Raw genomic sequence first — 16,658 nt, 5'->3', positions numbered from 1 at the left:
TGGCTATGTCTAGGAGGCATAAAAGACCCAAATTAGGTGGAATGCGTAGCATCCTTTCATAAGACAAAAACAAACACCTCAACTCACAAAGAGTGAGCTCGCAATCCTGATTCCCAGGCCCCGTGCACATGCGCTCACCACATCTGCCTCTAACCACACAGACATCAGAGCAAAGGCAGATGCACCCACGTTCTAAGACACAGGGTCAGACTACAAAGGAGGCATCCATTGGCCAGGCTATAGGCGCCATTGCTGGGGCAAGAGGAGGCTCGCATTTCAGAGCAAAGGCGGATGGGCCTGGAAATGCGAAAGTCCGACCGTTGCTGTGGAATTGGGTCTGGAGGTCTCCCTGGCTCTCTAGCAGCTTCTCCGCCATCGTGTGCGACGAATGTTCACAGTAACAACATCCCTCAGCTTTCTTCCTGGATGAACTGCTCATTCTCTTAAGATACAAACATCAGTGCTCGCTTCGGCAGCACATATACTAAAATTGGAACGACACAGAGAAGATTAGCATGGCCCCTGCACAAGGATGACACGCAAATTCGTGAAGCATTCCATAAAAAAAAAAATGCAAACATGAAACACCATCTCACTGGTGTATTTGGGTCACACCGGCTATTGCGACAAATAAGCCGCATGAAGGTTTTCCTGGTCATGGTGGTGCTTTCCCTCCACCGGGTGAGGAAGGGATCCAGGTCCTTCCTTCTGGGCTGCCACCCACCCCTGAGTCTGCTTCCAGCTGGGGGCGGGGGGCGGGAGGGAGAGCAGAGACCCCCACCTACCTGAAGACCTCGGCCTGACAGTGGCTACACCCCCGATTCATGTTTGATTGGAGAGAACCAGTCACGCAGCCACTCGACGCAAGAGAAGCCGACAGTTGTCTGTTAGTGGCGACTCCACGTTATTGCAGGAGGACACAGGGACATTTCGATAAAGAGTCTGTGCTACAGCGTCTATGTCAGCCCATCCTGGTTCCTCATTGACCCCCAGGAGGTTCCATTCTGCTGCGGTCACGTAGAGGCAGAGAGTGAGGGGGACCCGGGCATGTCTAGCTCCTGTTCCTCTACCACAAACTCGCTTGGGGATCAGCGTCACCGAACACTGGTGTCTAAGTAATGACTCAAACGTCCATCCAACGTCCACATGTGCCTTTACCGGTTCTGCTGGGTGCTCTCCAGAACCCGGAAGGCGGCTGTCGTTATGGCTACGCGTCCACATTGTTCCACACCTGAGCTTGGAAGCCTTTGCAGGGAACGCGTCCTGCAAATGAAAAAGGGACCATTGGCTATTGGCTCGGGGTCACTATAAAGAAAAGGCACTTGCTGTGGCTCATTTCCCCAAAAGAGCAACTCATGCCCTAATGTCACTTGGCCCATTAAATACATAAATGGCAAGGGATCCAGTTAATTACAGCTCTAGGGACCTGGCCTCAGCCCTTCCCTTTGAGTCCAAGCGAAGCCTTTGCTTTCACTTGCCCTTAAGGTGAAAATTCTGGTCTGGTGTGAGGTGGACGTGCCCTGAGGAGCTCTGGCTCTTGATCCTTATTGTGGAAAAGTGGGATGAACATTAACCATGCCTGGTTCTTTAAGAAGAGGAAGAGGAAGAAGATGGAGGAGGAGAAGAAGGTGAAGAAGAAGAGGAAAAAGAAATATGAACAACAAAATGGCAATAAATGCATATCAACAATTGATGCTAAAAATCAAAATAAATGAACATGGAATCTAATGAACAAAATAAACTGATGAATAAAATAGAACCAGAGGCATGAAAACATGGAACAGACTGACGAATCTCAGAGGGAAGTAGGGAGAAAGGGTGGGAAGAGATTAACCAAAGAACTTATAGATGCATACTAGAGGCCCGGTGCACGGATTCGTGCACCAGTGGGGTCCCTCGGCCTGGCCTGCGGGGATCGGGCCATACACCAGGCCTCTAGTACGCATATACGATCTTTGGTTAATCTCTTCCCGCCCTCCCCTCCCTCCTTCCCTCTGAGATTCATCAGTCTGTTCCATGTTTCCATGCCTGTGGTTTCCGCTCCTGCGTTGAGCATCTGCCCCCTGGTGGTCATTGTGCGTCATAGCTACCGGTCAGTTGGCTTTTATATATATCGCTGTGCATTGCCTGTGGACACAGACAATAGGGTGGTGAGGGCCTAGGGCGGGGCAGGAACAGGGTGGAGGGGGCCAATGGAGTGACATCTATAATACTCTCAACAATAATGATTTTTTAAAAAGAATATGAACCAAGCCTGAGAGGCTGGCTGAACTAAGGCTCAGGACAGGTGCTGAGAGGCGGGCACAAAGGGTAGCCATGGAAACCCTTCATGTCCCAGGAGAAAGGTCCCAACGGTGAGCTCCTGAGCAAGCCCCCCTCTGAGGAAATCTCCTCGGAGTGCGAGGGTACGTGTGAATATTTGCATTTAACATGCGCTGACCCTTCCTCCTGGCTACAGCTCGAGTCCAGCCTGCACCCCCTCTGCTGCTCGGCCGCGCTGCCCGGAGGAGTGTCCGCCGCAGCGAGCGTGTCCAGGTGTGGATGCTCCTTGAAGGCCAAGGACAAGGGGAGACTGATCTGCCAGGCACCCAGGTCAGACTCTCTGTGCCCCGGCGACGTGTTCAATGACGAGGAAGAGGTGCTGGAGGGTCTCATCTCCGAGGGGAGCATGGTTTCCAGCCACTGGGTCCCAGGCAGCCCCAAGAGCTTGTTTTCCTGAAGCCTTTTCCTAGCACCGCCCCTCCTCCCGCCAGAACCAGTGCTGACGGCAGCTGAGAAAACATCCCCACTGTCCCGGGAGGGAGAGAGCCTGGCGATGCTGACGGCAGGAGACAGGCCCTGGCAGGAGGCGAGGTGAGGCGGCCTGGGAAAGGCCCGGGTGGGGCAAGGCACCTCCTCTGGGCCTGCGAGCCCCAGGGTCACGTTCACGTGCAGGGCCCCCAGGGGTCACATTTACATGCAGGGCCCCCAGGGGTCACATTTACATGCAGGGCCCCCAGGGGTCACGTTCACGTGCAGGGCCCCCAGGGGTCACATGCAGCGAGGTGGCGGTGGGAAGGCAGAAAGGACCATTCCTCCTGCCGCGGGCAGAGCAGCGAGAAGGCTGGGAGGACCCCTTCCACGCGTGCTGATCGGACTGTCCGGTCCCGCCTCCCAGTAAGTGAGATGCGGCCCTGGAGTGTTTGCCCCCCTCACGGCCTCAGATCGCTGCGTGGTGCCTGCTGGCGGCACACAGTCCGCAATGCCTGTCCTGCGACATCTCAGCCACACTCGGGGTTTCACTTCCCTGCGGTTCGCCCTGGAATTGCGACAGACACTGTGTGTCCCACTCCCCGCTGGGAGTTCATCTGAAAGCAGAGGAGCCGGGCATCCGTTTGGGAGCTGAAGGGAGTTCAGACCAGCAACAGCCCATTCATCCTGCGGCTTCCGGAGCCTCACACGCCTGTGCGCGTCATGGCGCCGCCACCCGGCCCTCGGGGTTGGTTTTGCTTGTGATGTTGGGCCTGCTGTTGTGTGATGAGTTCCTCCTCCTGCGGAACTGCGGCTCCCCCAGGCTACGGCCTCACTCGGGGCACCTCTGTGTGGTTACCGTGCTACAAAGCCATGGCCGCCGTGCAATGCTACCGCAGGAAAATATCATCAAATAGCTACGCTCCCTCTCCTCTTCCTGCCTCCCTGCCACGCTGATCCCGACATGCGTGCTTTGATCCGTCAGTCAGGCCCGGGCCGCGCCGCCGATAGCTGGCCCGCGCAGAAAGCTCGGGGGCTGGAATCCCTCCAACAGGACAGGATAAACCACCGGATCCGTGTTCGGTTGTGAGCCAGAAAGTCCCTGACAATAAATCTTTAATTTGCTACCCGGGCAACACTCACCAAATTTGAATTAAAAGAAAATTTTCCATGCAACGCTTTGAAAGGATTTGCCTCCTGACTAGTTTTAAAAGTTTAACCTCTCACGGAGGCAAACTTCCTCTAGGTCAGTGGTTCTCAACCTTGGCTGCACATTAGAATCACCTGGGAATCTTTTTAAAATCCTGATTTCTGGGCCTCATCCTCGGGAAATTCTGTTTCTTTGTTATGGGGTGGGGCCACAACATTAGTAACAAAGAAACAGAATTTCCGGAGGATGAGGCCCAGAAATCAGGATTTTAAAAAGATTCCCAGGTGATTCTAATGTGCAGCCAAGGTTGAGAACCACTGCTTTAGTGCAAAAGGAAACCGAGTTTTTAAAAAAAAAGACAGCCAGGGATTAATTCACAAAATTTACCCAAAAATGAATGACAGCTGTCTGGGAGTTCAATTGCACGGACGTCCCATTAGGTCCCAAGCACCCTGGGTCTTGCAATTATCTCACAGCTTTCGTACAGCCTTGCTGGCGAAGCCTGCGCCGCCAGGGTCTGTCTCAGCCACCACGCTCACACTGGTACTACCTAGGCCAGTGGTCGGCAAACTGCGGCTCGAGAGCCACATGTGGCTCTTTGGCCCCTTGAATGTACCCTAAGCCTTAGGAGTACCCTAATGAAGTTAATAACAATGTACCTACCTATATAGTTTCAGTTTAAAAAATTTGGCTCTCAAAAGAAATTTCAACCGTTGTACAGTTGATATTTGGCTCTGTTGACTAATGAGCTTGCAGACCACTGGCCTAGGCTGCTCGGAATACATTCCCAGGCAGGAAGGGAAGCCACGGGGTTCGTCCCCCATCCCCCACATTGTTCCCTCTGTCCATCTCTCTCCCTCCCCCAGGCAGGGAGGAGGCGCTGAGAGTGGCAGCTATGGTTTTGGTCTCAGGAGCCCAGAGCGATGGATCGAGGGAGGCCTGCATTGGCTGGGCGGGGGAAGCGAGCTTTGGACACTGGCAGCAGCTCTAGCCCATCGACATCTCCGTGTCCTCGGCGCCTTGTTCAGGAGGGAACTGGAGGAGGTTGGCAGGAAAGACTGCTTTTTTCTCCCTCCAGACAGAAGTGGCTCTGCCCCGCTCTCATTGTGGACACACTTATTACCGCACAGTCCCGCAGTTGAGGAGGACAAAGACGTCGGAGAGGAAGGAAAGTTGAAAGAAAAAGACCAACATGACTCAGGAGTTCCCCAGCCGTCGATGCCCACGCTCAGGATTGAGTGAGAGGTCATGGGAGACTGGCCGTTCCCGTCCGTAAGCCGCACTGGCCTTGTGCCTAATGGGATCGGCTCCCACCCAGGCTCCTGCTCTTTCCCCTTAAGGACACGGCGGGAGGCGGGGACGCCTGGCGGGGTCGGGAGTCAGATGCACATCATTGTTGTGAAGCGCTGCGTAGGTTCTCCTCCATGAAGTGACCGTCATGGATTGGACCTCAGCTCTGTTCTGGAGCTCCCGGTCATTTCCCCTTCTTCATCACCATAAACAATATTGTCGTAAATATCTTCACTGTGATTTTTAAAATTTCGGTACATATTGCCAACTCCCCTCCAGAAATGTCATAGCAATGTTTGCTTCTTGGCAACTTATTGAAATGCCCTTACTAACCCTGGGAGCACCATCAGCAAGTGGTCTAACCGTGGTCGGAAAACTGCGGCTCGCGAGCCACATGTGGCTTTTTGGCCCCTTGAGTGTGGCTCTTCTAAGCCTTAGGAGTACCCTAATGAAGTTAATAACACTGTACCTACCTATATAGTTTAAGTTTAAAAAATTTGGCTCTCAAAAGAAATTTCAATCGTTGTACTGTTGATATTTGGCTCTGTGGACTCATGAGTTTGCCGACCACTGGGTATGTTATCAAAAAATGTGTCTTCATTTCCAGGTGGGGGCTTCCTGATGAGGGTGTGCATTGGGGGCATTTGATGAAGAGCTATCACTCCCCAGGCGTTGTGTGGTTCCCCGGGGCCATCAAAGTGTCTAACACAGACGTGACCCTTGTCCTTGACCAGTTCCCTAATCCTAATGGAGACACAGATGATACAAGATAAAATAAATAAATAAATCTCCGCCGCACGGAGGTCTGGGAGGAAGGACACACTGGACTGTGATGAAGTGTAGCATCTGCAGACACTAGGACAGGCCCGCCGAGAACATGGCATTGACGACAGACCTGGGGAAAGAGGAACCAGCCAAGGAGAGAGCAAGGCCAAGGGCCTTCAGGGGTGAGGACAGCAGGTGCAACGTCCTTGAAGAACGCAGGGCAGCCCGTGGCAGGCCCGGAACGTGACCCAAGGCTCTGTGGCAAGGACACCGTAAAAAGGAGCAGGATGGCCCCAGCCAGTGTGGCTCGGTTGGTTGAGCATCGGCCCATGCACCAACAGGTCGCGCCAGGCCACATGCCCGGATTGTGGGCTCTATCCCCAATGGGGGTGGGGTGCAAGATCAGTGATTCTCTAAAAATAAATAAGAGCTTTTTTAAAAAAAAAGGAACTGAACAGCAAACCATCGGGTTGAGAAGGGGGCCAGGCCGCAGATCCCATGGGGCCTGCGGGGCTCGGAGGGCTTTGAATTGTATGCAAGTGCAGTAAGAAACCACCAGAGCGGGGGCTGACATGACCAGGCTTATGTGTTTGAAAGGGTCCCTGGAGAGTGGGCAAGAGGGGGCGTGGGGCAGCTGTTAAGCGATTGCCGCGGAGATCGGGCACAGCCCAGGACAGGTCCATGCAGATGGGAGGAGGGCGGCTCCGGACACCTTGGGAGCTGGAACCAGCGGTGGCTGTGCTGGTGGGAAGTGGGGCTGGGGGCTAGGACCAGCGGTGGCTGTGCTGGTGGGAAATGGGGCTGGGAGCTAGGACCAGCGGTGGCTGTGCTGGTGGGAAATGGGGCTGGGAGCTGGGACCAGCGGTGGCTGTGCTGGTGGGAAATGGGGCTGGGAGCTAGGACCAGCGGTGGCTGTGCTGGTGGGAAGTGGGGCTGGGAGCTGGGACCAGCGGTGGCTGTGCTGGTGGGAAGTGGGGCTGGCTCTGAGGGAGGCGCTCTCTGTGGTTCTGATCAGAGCAGCTGCTGGCGGGGGAGGCTGGACGGGGGATGCATTTGGTGGTGAATCAAGAATTTCACGTCAGCACTATTTGTAACGGCAAAAATCAGAGACTGCATTTACGGCAATCGAGGTGGTTAAATAAATAATGGCATCAACATATATTATGCCCTCCATAAAAATCATGATATTGCAGAACGGTTAGTATACAGGAAAATGTTCCTAATATGTTAAGTGAAAAAAGAACACAAAACTGTTTATACAGGATGATCTATCCAAATATAGGTATAGAGATAGATATAGGTATAGAGATAGCGAGAGAGAGAGAGAGAGAGAGAGAGAGAGAGAGAGATAAAATAGTAGAATGAAATACACTGAAATGTTCATAATAGTTGTATCTTGATGGTGCAATTACAGGTAATATTTGATCTTTTCTTAATGTTTTCTCTCCCCAGTATCCTCTAATAAGCATATACTACTACCATCATCACACCAAAGAGTAGTTGAAAACAGCCCGTTGACCACAGCAAAGCACAGTCTAGACCTGGCTCACGTCGTAACTAAACCGAGAAACCCAACGGAGGGAGATCACGCACGTGGCTGTCAGGCTGACGGCTTGGAGGTTAGCGCTGCTGTTTCATGCATAGACGCATGTTTTGTCAAATGAAAGATGTGCGTGTCCAGGCGGGTTAACGGAAGACTTAAGACTAGAACCCTCGTCTCCAGGTTTCCGGTCAAGAGCTAAGCTCGTCCCAGCAGCAGGCACACTCGCCCGATCTCATCCTGAGTTGGGACCCCGAGACTCTGAGAGCCACTCAGGGCCAGCCCTGCCCACAGGAGGAGGAGACCCCAACATAGCAAACCCATGGCGTCCGGCGGCATCCTTGCTTCAACAATGCTCTTCGCTCTCAGACACAAGACTTGCCTCTGCACTTTGACTGAAAAATAAAACAACTAAGACACAATGACCTAAAACTCTCTTCCTAAAAATCAGATTATTCGAGCAAGTTTCCTAAATGCATAAAGTGACAAGTCCCAGCCCCTTGCCACTGTTTTTATCGAAGGGCAATGCCAGCATGGGCCAGGTCTTCCTCAACTAAAAAGAAATTCCCTGAAGACACTGAGTTACTTCCCGCTGTGTGAGGGGCCCACGCATACAGGCTATTTTTGTAGGAAAACAGAACAGGACTCTTGTGTGACCGGGAAACGCTCAGGCTTCAGCTAGTCGCAGTGATGGCGCAGAAGGCCCTGGTTTGGGGCCTGTTGACATTCCTGTGGCGGCTCCTGGCGGTGGGGGGTGCCGTGTGTGCAGTAGGAAGCCGTCTCCGTGACGTGGGTTGGGTGGGGGGCGAGCTGTGAAGCCTTGGTCACCAGGTTTCCAGCAGAGAGAGTCTGTGGAGTGGCCTGTCGTCCTGCATGAACATGTGCCCAGGCCAGTGAGGAAGAGCCCCCGCTGGCGCCGTAACGACCTGACCGTGAAGGCTGAGCGCCTGCCCTGGACTCTGAGCAGCTCCCACCAGGGCATCCGAGGTCCCTCTGTCTTCTCTGCATCTCCCCGATCCACGCGGGGGACTTGCCGGGGACGCAGGACCAGGGAAGACACAGAGGATCAGCAAGCAGTGAGGGCGGGGCCAGCGCAGGGGCAAGCTGGCCAGAGCTCCTCTCCTAGAGGCTTGCTGGGTCCTTGTGGAGAGAGATTGGCGTTGCCCCCCACCCCACCCGTCACTTTACTGTAACGGTCGTGTGTGGTCCATGCATGTGCCACGCCAGCACGACCAAGGGTGATCCCGAGTGGGGGGGTGAAGGATTGAGAAAAGACAGACAAGAGAATAATAGCTGGGTCTCGGTGGGACGCTGCTTCCTGATGAGGAGACAGCGCCAGCGCCCACAAGCCGTGTCTTTATTTTATAGCAGATGCCACAAGGCGAAGTAGGGGCGTGATCACGTTGTTTACAGCATTCTCGTGAGTTTCATCCCCACTCAGCTACATGCAGCCGAACTCTATCACAAGGCACATGGGGCCACGTGTTCGGACCATAGGTTCAAGCTTACAACCACAGCGGTTGGCTATGATTGTGCCGGGAGGGCCCTGCCCTCCAGCTGGGACTTGCACGTGTCAATGAGAGGACCTGTCCTTTCATTAGTCCGAGGCTTGAGCCTGGCCAAAACACTGGAGCCACGCCCCGCACATGCACTTAATTTTAAGTGAACTGTTCGGTAAACTGTAAGCTGTGCGTCCAGAGAACGGGTGCTGCTGGTCTCCGCAACCCTTTTGCTCCTATCGAAGCTGGAGAACTGCTTCAGCTATTGTGACCAGCTCGGTCGGGGACCCCAAGTGGACCCTGGGGTTCATCGGGCCCCTTGCAAGGTGTCTTCACACCGGGTTCCCGCTCAGTGAACGCCACTGGAGGGCCAGCTGTTAAAACAGTGCCTGCGAAAGGAGTTTGTAAACCGTAACGAGACGTAAATATTGTGGCCATCGCTGCTGCTATCCTGTTTCACAGGGTCCTCCGTTCTGAGTGCCACCCGATTTCGGGCAAGAGTTGCCACACATTTAGGGACCGTGCAAGCCTGTCAACCAGCTTCGCCTCCTGTAAGTCAGCCGCACACACAGCGCCGGGTCCGTATTCGTATCAACCGGCTGCCCAGCTGAGTGGTGGTCACCGCGTGGGAAGTGCTAATGCCCCATGGGGTGCCCAGCCAGTGATAGGGGCCAATGGGGGGCCATCTCGCCCAGTCCCAATCAGGGCCAATCAGGGCCGGGCAGCCGGGGGAAGGAACCACGGGAGGTTAGCGGGAGGTTGGCTGTGGGAGCACACTGATCACCAGCCATTGAACGTCTGCCCCCTGGTGGTCAGTGCACGTCATAGCGACTGGTCGACCAGTTGTTCGGTCGACTGGTCAGAACAGTTGCTTAGGCTTTTATAATTATAGATTATTTTTTAACACTTTCTTAGTGATGTCTTCCTCAGTATTTCAACTGCCTTTTCGTTCTTCTATTTTTCTCTTTTGTGGATGCCATGTTCTCTGGAAGCTTGTTTAGACCAAGTTCATGGCCTTTTAGGCTTCCTCCGTGTGAATAAGAGCTCACTTTTTGAATAAGAATTATATGTTCCAGGGGGGTGGGCATCAGGATGTTAGAGATGCTTGGGGGGCGTGGCCGAAAATGGTTGGGAACTGCTCTAGACAGTAACATGGAGGAACACAGCGCAGAGGCATCTTCCTGCACCCACCACAGTAGCCACACCCCCGCCCACTCGGCACTCCCCCGTGGAGACAGCATGACCCCTAGTGGGTGCCAGGGGCAAGTGCCTGGATATCAGAACCCAGACAAACACCAGCCCAATGGGTCCTTGTCAGCGGGCGGATAGGAAAGTAAGTCAAGGTGTTGTACGGACAGTTACATTCATTCCTAAGGCCACATGTTTTTGTTGACTGAAACCAAGGAAAGGTAACAAAAAATATGTTCTACTTTAAATGTTTAACATATGAATATAATGCATTACAGACACTTTTATAACGGACTGAAATATAAGGCCCGGAGCCCACTGAGAGCGGGTCTTTACGTTTCCTTCCTTTTGCCACCTCTGGCTTCTCTACTCTTGATTAAACGCTCTCCGCCTCCGACAGCACTGCGTCCACGGGTACCGCGCAGGAGTGCTTTCAAGGAAGGACGTGAACGGCGAGGTTGGCACATTTTCCCTTTGTCCACTTAAAATATCCTCGGGAAGCCATCATGTTAAAGCATCCCTGTCCACACTCGGTGGCACTTGCAGTAGCGCCGATGTTTAATTTGTTTTGCTTCATATTACAGTTTAATTAAACAGCAGACAGAGCGTCACCCCGATTGCTCCTGCCGTCTACCTGGCCGGCAACTCTTAGGGCTCACACCTTGAAGGCTTACAGCCAGTGGGAGTCAGGGGAAGTGCAAACTGTGTGTCATGTTTATTTCCTTCTTATCACCAACAGACAATGTAGATGAGTTCCCAGTCTCCCAACTTACTTTTAAAATATATAGAGCCCGGCCGGCGTGGCTCAGTGGTAGAGCATCGACCTGTGAACCAGGAGGTCCTGGATTCCATTTCCCAGGGCACATGCCTGGTTGCGGGCTTGATCCCCAGTAGGGGGCATGCAGGAAGCAGCCGATCAATGATTCTCTCTCATCATTAATGTTTCTAACTCTTTCTCCCTCTCCCTTCCTCTCTGAAATCAATAAAAATATATTTTTTAAAAAATAGGGACTTCACGGATGTTTAGAAATTCTTTTTTTCTGAACCCAAAACGTTGGTTTCAGAAAGTAGCAAATTCACAGCAGATGACAAACTTGTATGTATGTATTTAATTATACATGAATACACCCCATAAACATTTTAAATGGCACCGAAATGCCTAAATCGAGGACATGCTTCTATGCCACCTCCCCGTCTACCCCACTGTCCCCCAAAACACGAAGAGGCCGTGAGCACCCCCTCCTCTGAAATAAGGATGAAACTGGAGCTCTTTGCTGAAAACGAGCGTTTCCAGTTCCCTAGAACGTGATCAAAGGCCCAGAAACCAGCTTGCAGCCTGCGCTGTGCGTCTCCCAAGCCTTTGCAGGGACACAAACAGCAGCCTGGGGTTTGTACAAAAACAGGGTCCTCCTCTGTGAGCCGCTCTGCCCACGGCTCCTTCGCTTAACGTTCGGTGTTGACGACATTTCCTCACTGGGGCCTACAGGCCTCTCTCGTCCCGGCTTCGCCATCGCGTGCCATTGACGATAAGATGTGCCATCGCGATCCTTTTCCGGCGTCCAAGATGCCGCGAAGAGAGGACGTGGCGGGTCCTCCGGGGCGAAATTCCGGATTTCCCTGGGTCTTCCGGTCGGAGCCGTGATCACCTGTGCTGACAACATAGGAGCCAAAAATCTGTATATTATCTCTGTGAAGGGGTTCGGGGACGACGGAACAGACTTCCGGCTGCCGGTGTGGGGGACATGGTGATGCCACAGTCATAGAAGGCAAACCAGAGCTCAGAAAGAAGGTGCATCCGGCGCCGGTAATTCGACGACGAAAGTCACACCGCGGAAAAGATGGCGTGTCTCTTTATTTTGAAGATAATGCACGGGTCCTAGTAAACAACAAAGGGGAAATGAAAGGTTCTGCCACCGCAGGACCAGCTGCAGAGGAGTGTGCAGATCTGTGGCCCAGGATTGCATCCCATGCTGGCCGCGTGGCATGATTGTCTGGTGTTTTTGTAAAGGAAAAGCCCATTGAAAATTGGTGACATGAAAAACAAACAAACAGAAAAGATGTGTCATCGCTTATTGAATCGCTGCCCTAAGGATTTAGGTTCTTCTAACATTTTCTGATGTCAAACAATCACAAACACCTTGAACTACCTCGTGAACGTATGCAAGCCTCCTCTTGGCTAGGTGTGTACCAGGGAAACTCCTGGGCCCAAGGGCGTGCTAAAACTAAATATGGGAAGACGGTGCCAAATTCTGTCCAAAAGGCAGGAAAACTTAGAAGCTACCGGGCCTTCGGGAGTCATCTCAAAGGTGAGCCCTGGGAGGGTTCTTACAACTGCCCAGTCGGAAACCCTGGGGTTTTAGAACGTTCCCGAGGCTGCGGGGTTGAAATGGCGGCTCCAGACCCTGCAGCCGGACTCCAGCCCGGGTTTCCTGGTTTGCCAGCCGGTACTGTACACTATGCACCTCTTACGGGGACAAAAATGAGACGAGTTCTGGAGTAATGCTTTCCAGCCAAATAGCGATGTTTTGCAAATAATTAAAAGCACGTTTTTTTTCTGCCTTCGGATCTTCGGCCGCACTGAGGAGCCCAGGGCTCGCGCTGCGACTCACATGCAGAGGGAACGGAACCACGGAGAAGCCCACCAGGGGGTTCTGTGGACCAGGCCGCTCTGCGGGACCAGGCCCGGACCTGCTCTCCTCGTCCAGGAGGCCAGGAAGGGGACTGCGGGCTCCCTCAGGTGCCACTTGCTTATGGAAAACAGTCCCATCGCCACCGGAGCCACTCGGGTGACCTACCGCGTAGCAGCCCCTCCGACTCCGGGTCAAACCACGACCATCCGCTGTACACACACAGCAGAGGCTTCTGTCTCTGCTCCGCGGGGTCTCGGCCTCAGCTGGGAAGGCTCGGCCCCTGCGGGTGACTCGCCAGCTGGCAGACCAGGGAACGGCGCCCTCACTGACCACCTGGGGTGGGTGTGGGGCTCCCCGGGTCCCAGCAGTGGCGTCGGCCAGCCGGCCACCAGGCCTCTCCTATCGGTCCCTACACTGCTTTACAGCCAGTGACCAGGCTCCAGGAGCCAGTGTCCGAGGCTCACCTGCCAGCAAGGGCAGCAGGAGAGCAGGGAGCCCACAGGTGCTCAGGGCGGACGCTGCCAGGGGGCACCCAGCTCCCAGCAGGACGGAGCCGGGCGTCCATCACACTGAGCTGAGTGGGAAAGGGACGCATGGGCTGGGGCTCAAACGCCACAACTCCTCGTCTGATAGAAACTTAGCTTTTCTAAAATCAATGTGTCCCTGTGGGCTTGTGCCCTTGGGACAATTTCAGAAACGTCAAGCGGTTGTTTTTAAACCTTTCCGTGAGTTCGACTGAGAAGATCCGTCGAGCTTCCAGACGCCCGTTGCAGACGTTTCTCCTGAATGTCCTTACCGGGTGCCGCTTGCCCAAGGCCAAGGCCAGGAGAGACCCTGAGGAGCAACGGAACCAAACCAGGAGGCTCAGGGGACTGAGACCGGAAGCCACCAGGACTGACCTGCCGAGCGGTGGGGACTGGGCCCTGCTCCCCGAGCCGTGCACCCACGGGGCCGTGCCAACCGGAGTGGCAGCACATTGCGCTGCCGGGCGGCAGAGGGCAGCTCCCACGAATGCACACGGCGCCACCCGAGCACTGGCACAGCCCGGAGCCGGGGGAGCTGGCGGGCGTGTAGGATGAGTCAACCATCCGAGCAGCCCTTCCGTGCCGGCTGCTCCTGACGACCCTCGGGGAGCCGTTGGAAAATTCCAGTGCGAGGGTCCCAGCTCGACCAATTAAACCAGGTTCCCCGCGGGCAGAGCCCAGCCGTCGGCGCTACTAATAGTCCCTCCGGGGATTCTCATGTACAGTCAGGGCCGAGCCGCTGGGCTGGCGCCTGGAGCCAGGGGAGCCGGCCTCTTTGTACCGAACACTCTGAGGATGTGAGCTGACGACGGGATCGGTGCTGGCAGCTATGAGCGGCTCAGGAAACGGTGAGAAAACTCGGCAGAGCAAAGTTAGTCACATCAGAGTCACTTCTTTCCTGGGAGAAAGCCCTAAAGTTCTTCCTAAATAATGAGAAAAGCAGACAGTGACCTGGTGAACGTCGTACCCACACCCCAGGCCCGGAGTCCTCCATGATCTGACTCCCCCACGCCAGGGATGTGCCCCTGGTGTCCCGATGGCGTCTGCAGAGGCAGCCTTTGCCCACTCCTTTGGCCACACTCTAGCCAGGCTGTCCCTGTCCTGGTAGGGCCAGCGGCTGTGCTTACACCAGCGGTAGCTCCCAAGTTCACGGGAACACAGCGCCTTCCTCCCAGGGACAGGCTGTCCTGCTTCAGCAAAAGGGACTCCACTCAGTTCCCGGAAGGTTCCGCCCCAAATAGACTCACTCCTGTGCAGAAATAAGCCACTAACCAGCGGGCGATGAGAGAATTTATGGAACGTTGGGGGGCGGGGAGGGGTTCCCAGGTCATTGGAGACCCTACCTTCCCATCTCGGATGTCCAGGCCCGAGGGCGTTCTCTCTGTGCTCACACACGTTCTGCTTCTCCTCCTTCTCCCCGAGCCCCAGGACTTGCCCAGAAAGACGCCTCGGGCAGTGAATGGGGAGGCGGTGCAGGAGGGCCCCTCGCCTAGGGAGGGCACACGCCATGCCTATGGGACGCGCTCACCAGCCTCTCCTGCCTCGACTCTCAGCGATCGGCTCCCTGCGCCCGGTCCCAGGCAGCCCCTTCCGAGTGGAAACACGAGTAGGAACTTGTGCCACCTCTGAGTCAGCTTGGTACGGGGAAGGGCTTGACGAAGACTCAGACTGGGCTTCAAATTCTAGCCTAACTGCTCCGAGCTATGGCCTTAACGAGTGACTCCACTCCTGCTCCCCACTTCAACATACACATGCGCACATGTGTGCACGTGCACACACTCTCTCTCTCTCTCTCTCTCTCTCTCACACACACACATACACACACTCCTTCCCAGGAAAGGAAAACCAACCAACCCTCCCCAGCTAGTGACATGCTGGTCAGTGACAGTTACTAGCATTGGGTGAAGGTCGGCTCGATTAATGCAGAATAACAACCTCAATTCAGGAACAATGGCTTTTCCGTGTTACCTGATGGGCCGCACGGAAACCATGCCCCTCCAATCATCGCACACGAGAGAACTAGAGGCCGTCGTGTGGGGAGAGGCCGGACTCGCCCGGCTTGTACAACACAGAGAAAACTCCCGGAGGCCTGGGCCAGAGAGGAAGCTGCTTGTAGGGAATGTGGCACTTTCTAAACTCTTTAAAAAGACGTTTCTCGCAGCAGCCTTGGTCGGCGTCCTCTCTTATCTTGCCGAGCGCCTGGCACATGAGGACGTGCCCCCAGGAATTGCCAAGCCGTCAGGAGACCCGTGCGGATCTGAGAACAGCCTTCCGCCCGGCCCCCGCCGGACCCCCTGCGTTTTCCATCTCCCCGGCCCTCCTGTTTCCTGCATTTTTAAAAACTTCTTTATATTTATTCTCGCGGTCGCCTGCCATGCGACAGAAGAAAGGGGGAAATCTCATTAAAATTATATCAAAAGGGGAAAGCTGGAGCAGAGCTGGAAGTTCCTGCAATCTCCAGACAATACGCTAATCAACTTGAGCGCCAGGTTAAATGGAGCCACCCGAGGGCGAGCCTGATGACAGCCCCCTTCCCGGGGGGCTGCCCCCTCCAGGGCCCAGCGGAGAGCACATTAAAATGCAGCCACGAGCCCGCGTCTCAGAGCACTTTCCCCTCCTCTGGCTTTCACAGCCATTTCTCTTCCTGACCTGCTCCTGGGCCGAGGAGGCGAGGAGAGCTACTGCTATCGCCCCCTGTGATAGTTAAGGCCACGGAGGCAGGGAGCTCCTGGGAAGCCGCCTGGTTAGTGACGGGAGCCAGGCAGAGAGCGCGGTTTTGGTTAAAATGGTCCCAGGCTGGAAAGACGCCAGACGCTGGACCTACAAATCGTGCCGGCCTCTCTCCCCCCGCGGCTTCTGGTTCCACTTTGTCACGAGCCTGTAGAGTGGGAGCATTGTGTCTGCCAGAGTCCACCGGGCTGGAAGCAGGGGTCCGGGCTCAGAGGCTTTGTGAGCCCTGCGGGCAGCGAGCTGAGCAAACTCACTGCTCCCTCAGGGCGCACTCCTTCCTCTCCGAGGTCATTCACTCGGGTTTTGGTCGGGACATAGTTTCCCAATCAAAGAATAGTAAGCCTAGAATGTGCGGACAGTGGAAAGGTTTGAAAAAAATTAGCATTAAAGAGAGGCCCTGGCTAATTAGGCTCAGTGGACAGAGCGTCGGCCTGTGGACCGAAGGGTCCCGGGTTTGATTCCGGACAAGGGCACGTACCTGGGTTTCAGGCGCCTCCCAAGCCCAGGCCCTGGTCGGGGCACGTGCAGGAGGCAACCCATCGATGTGTTTCTCTCACATCGATGTTTCTGTCTGTCTTTCCCTCTCTCTTCCACTTTCTCTAAACATCAGTG

At 54.6% G+C, this 16,658-nt stretch overlaps 1 non-coding gene and 1 pseudogene across 1 annotated transcript; both read left to right on the top strand.

The window, feature by feature from the left end:
* The first annotated feature begins 460 nt into the window (after nt 1–460).
* On the top strand, nt 461–567 carry LOC139014840 (U6 spliceosomal RNA). The gene has a single exon (XR_011472365.1). It is a non-coding gene; the product is annotated as a U6 spliceosomal RNA (small nuclear RNA).
* Nucleotides 568–8,165: 7,598 nt separating this feature from the next.
* Nucleotides 8,166–12,149, top strand: LOC139013523 (large ribosomal subunit protein uL14-like; annotated as a pseudogene).
* The last annotated feature ends 4,509 nt before the right edge of the window (nt 12,150–16,658 follow it).

This window comes from Myotis yumanensis, unplaced genomic scaffold (genome assembly GCF_028538775.1).
Source record: "Myotis yumanensis isolate MYYU_CA2020_CCGP unplaced genomic scaffold, mMyoYum1.0.hap1 SCAF_7, whole genome shotgun sequence".
Lineage (NCBI taxonomy): Eukaryota > Metazoa > Chordata > Mammalia > Chiroptera > Vespertilionidae > Myotis > Myotis yumanensis.
Note: the sequence above shows the minus strand (reverse complement) of the source record. Positions and strands in the feature narration are given on the sequence as shown.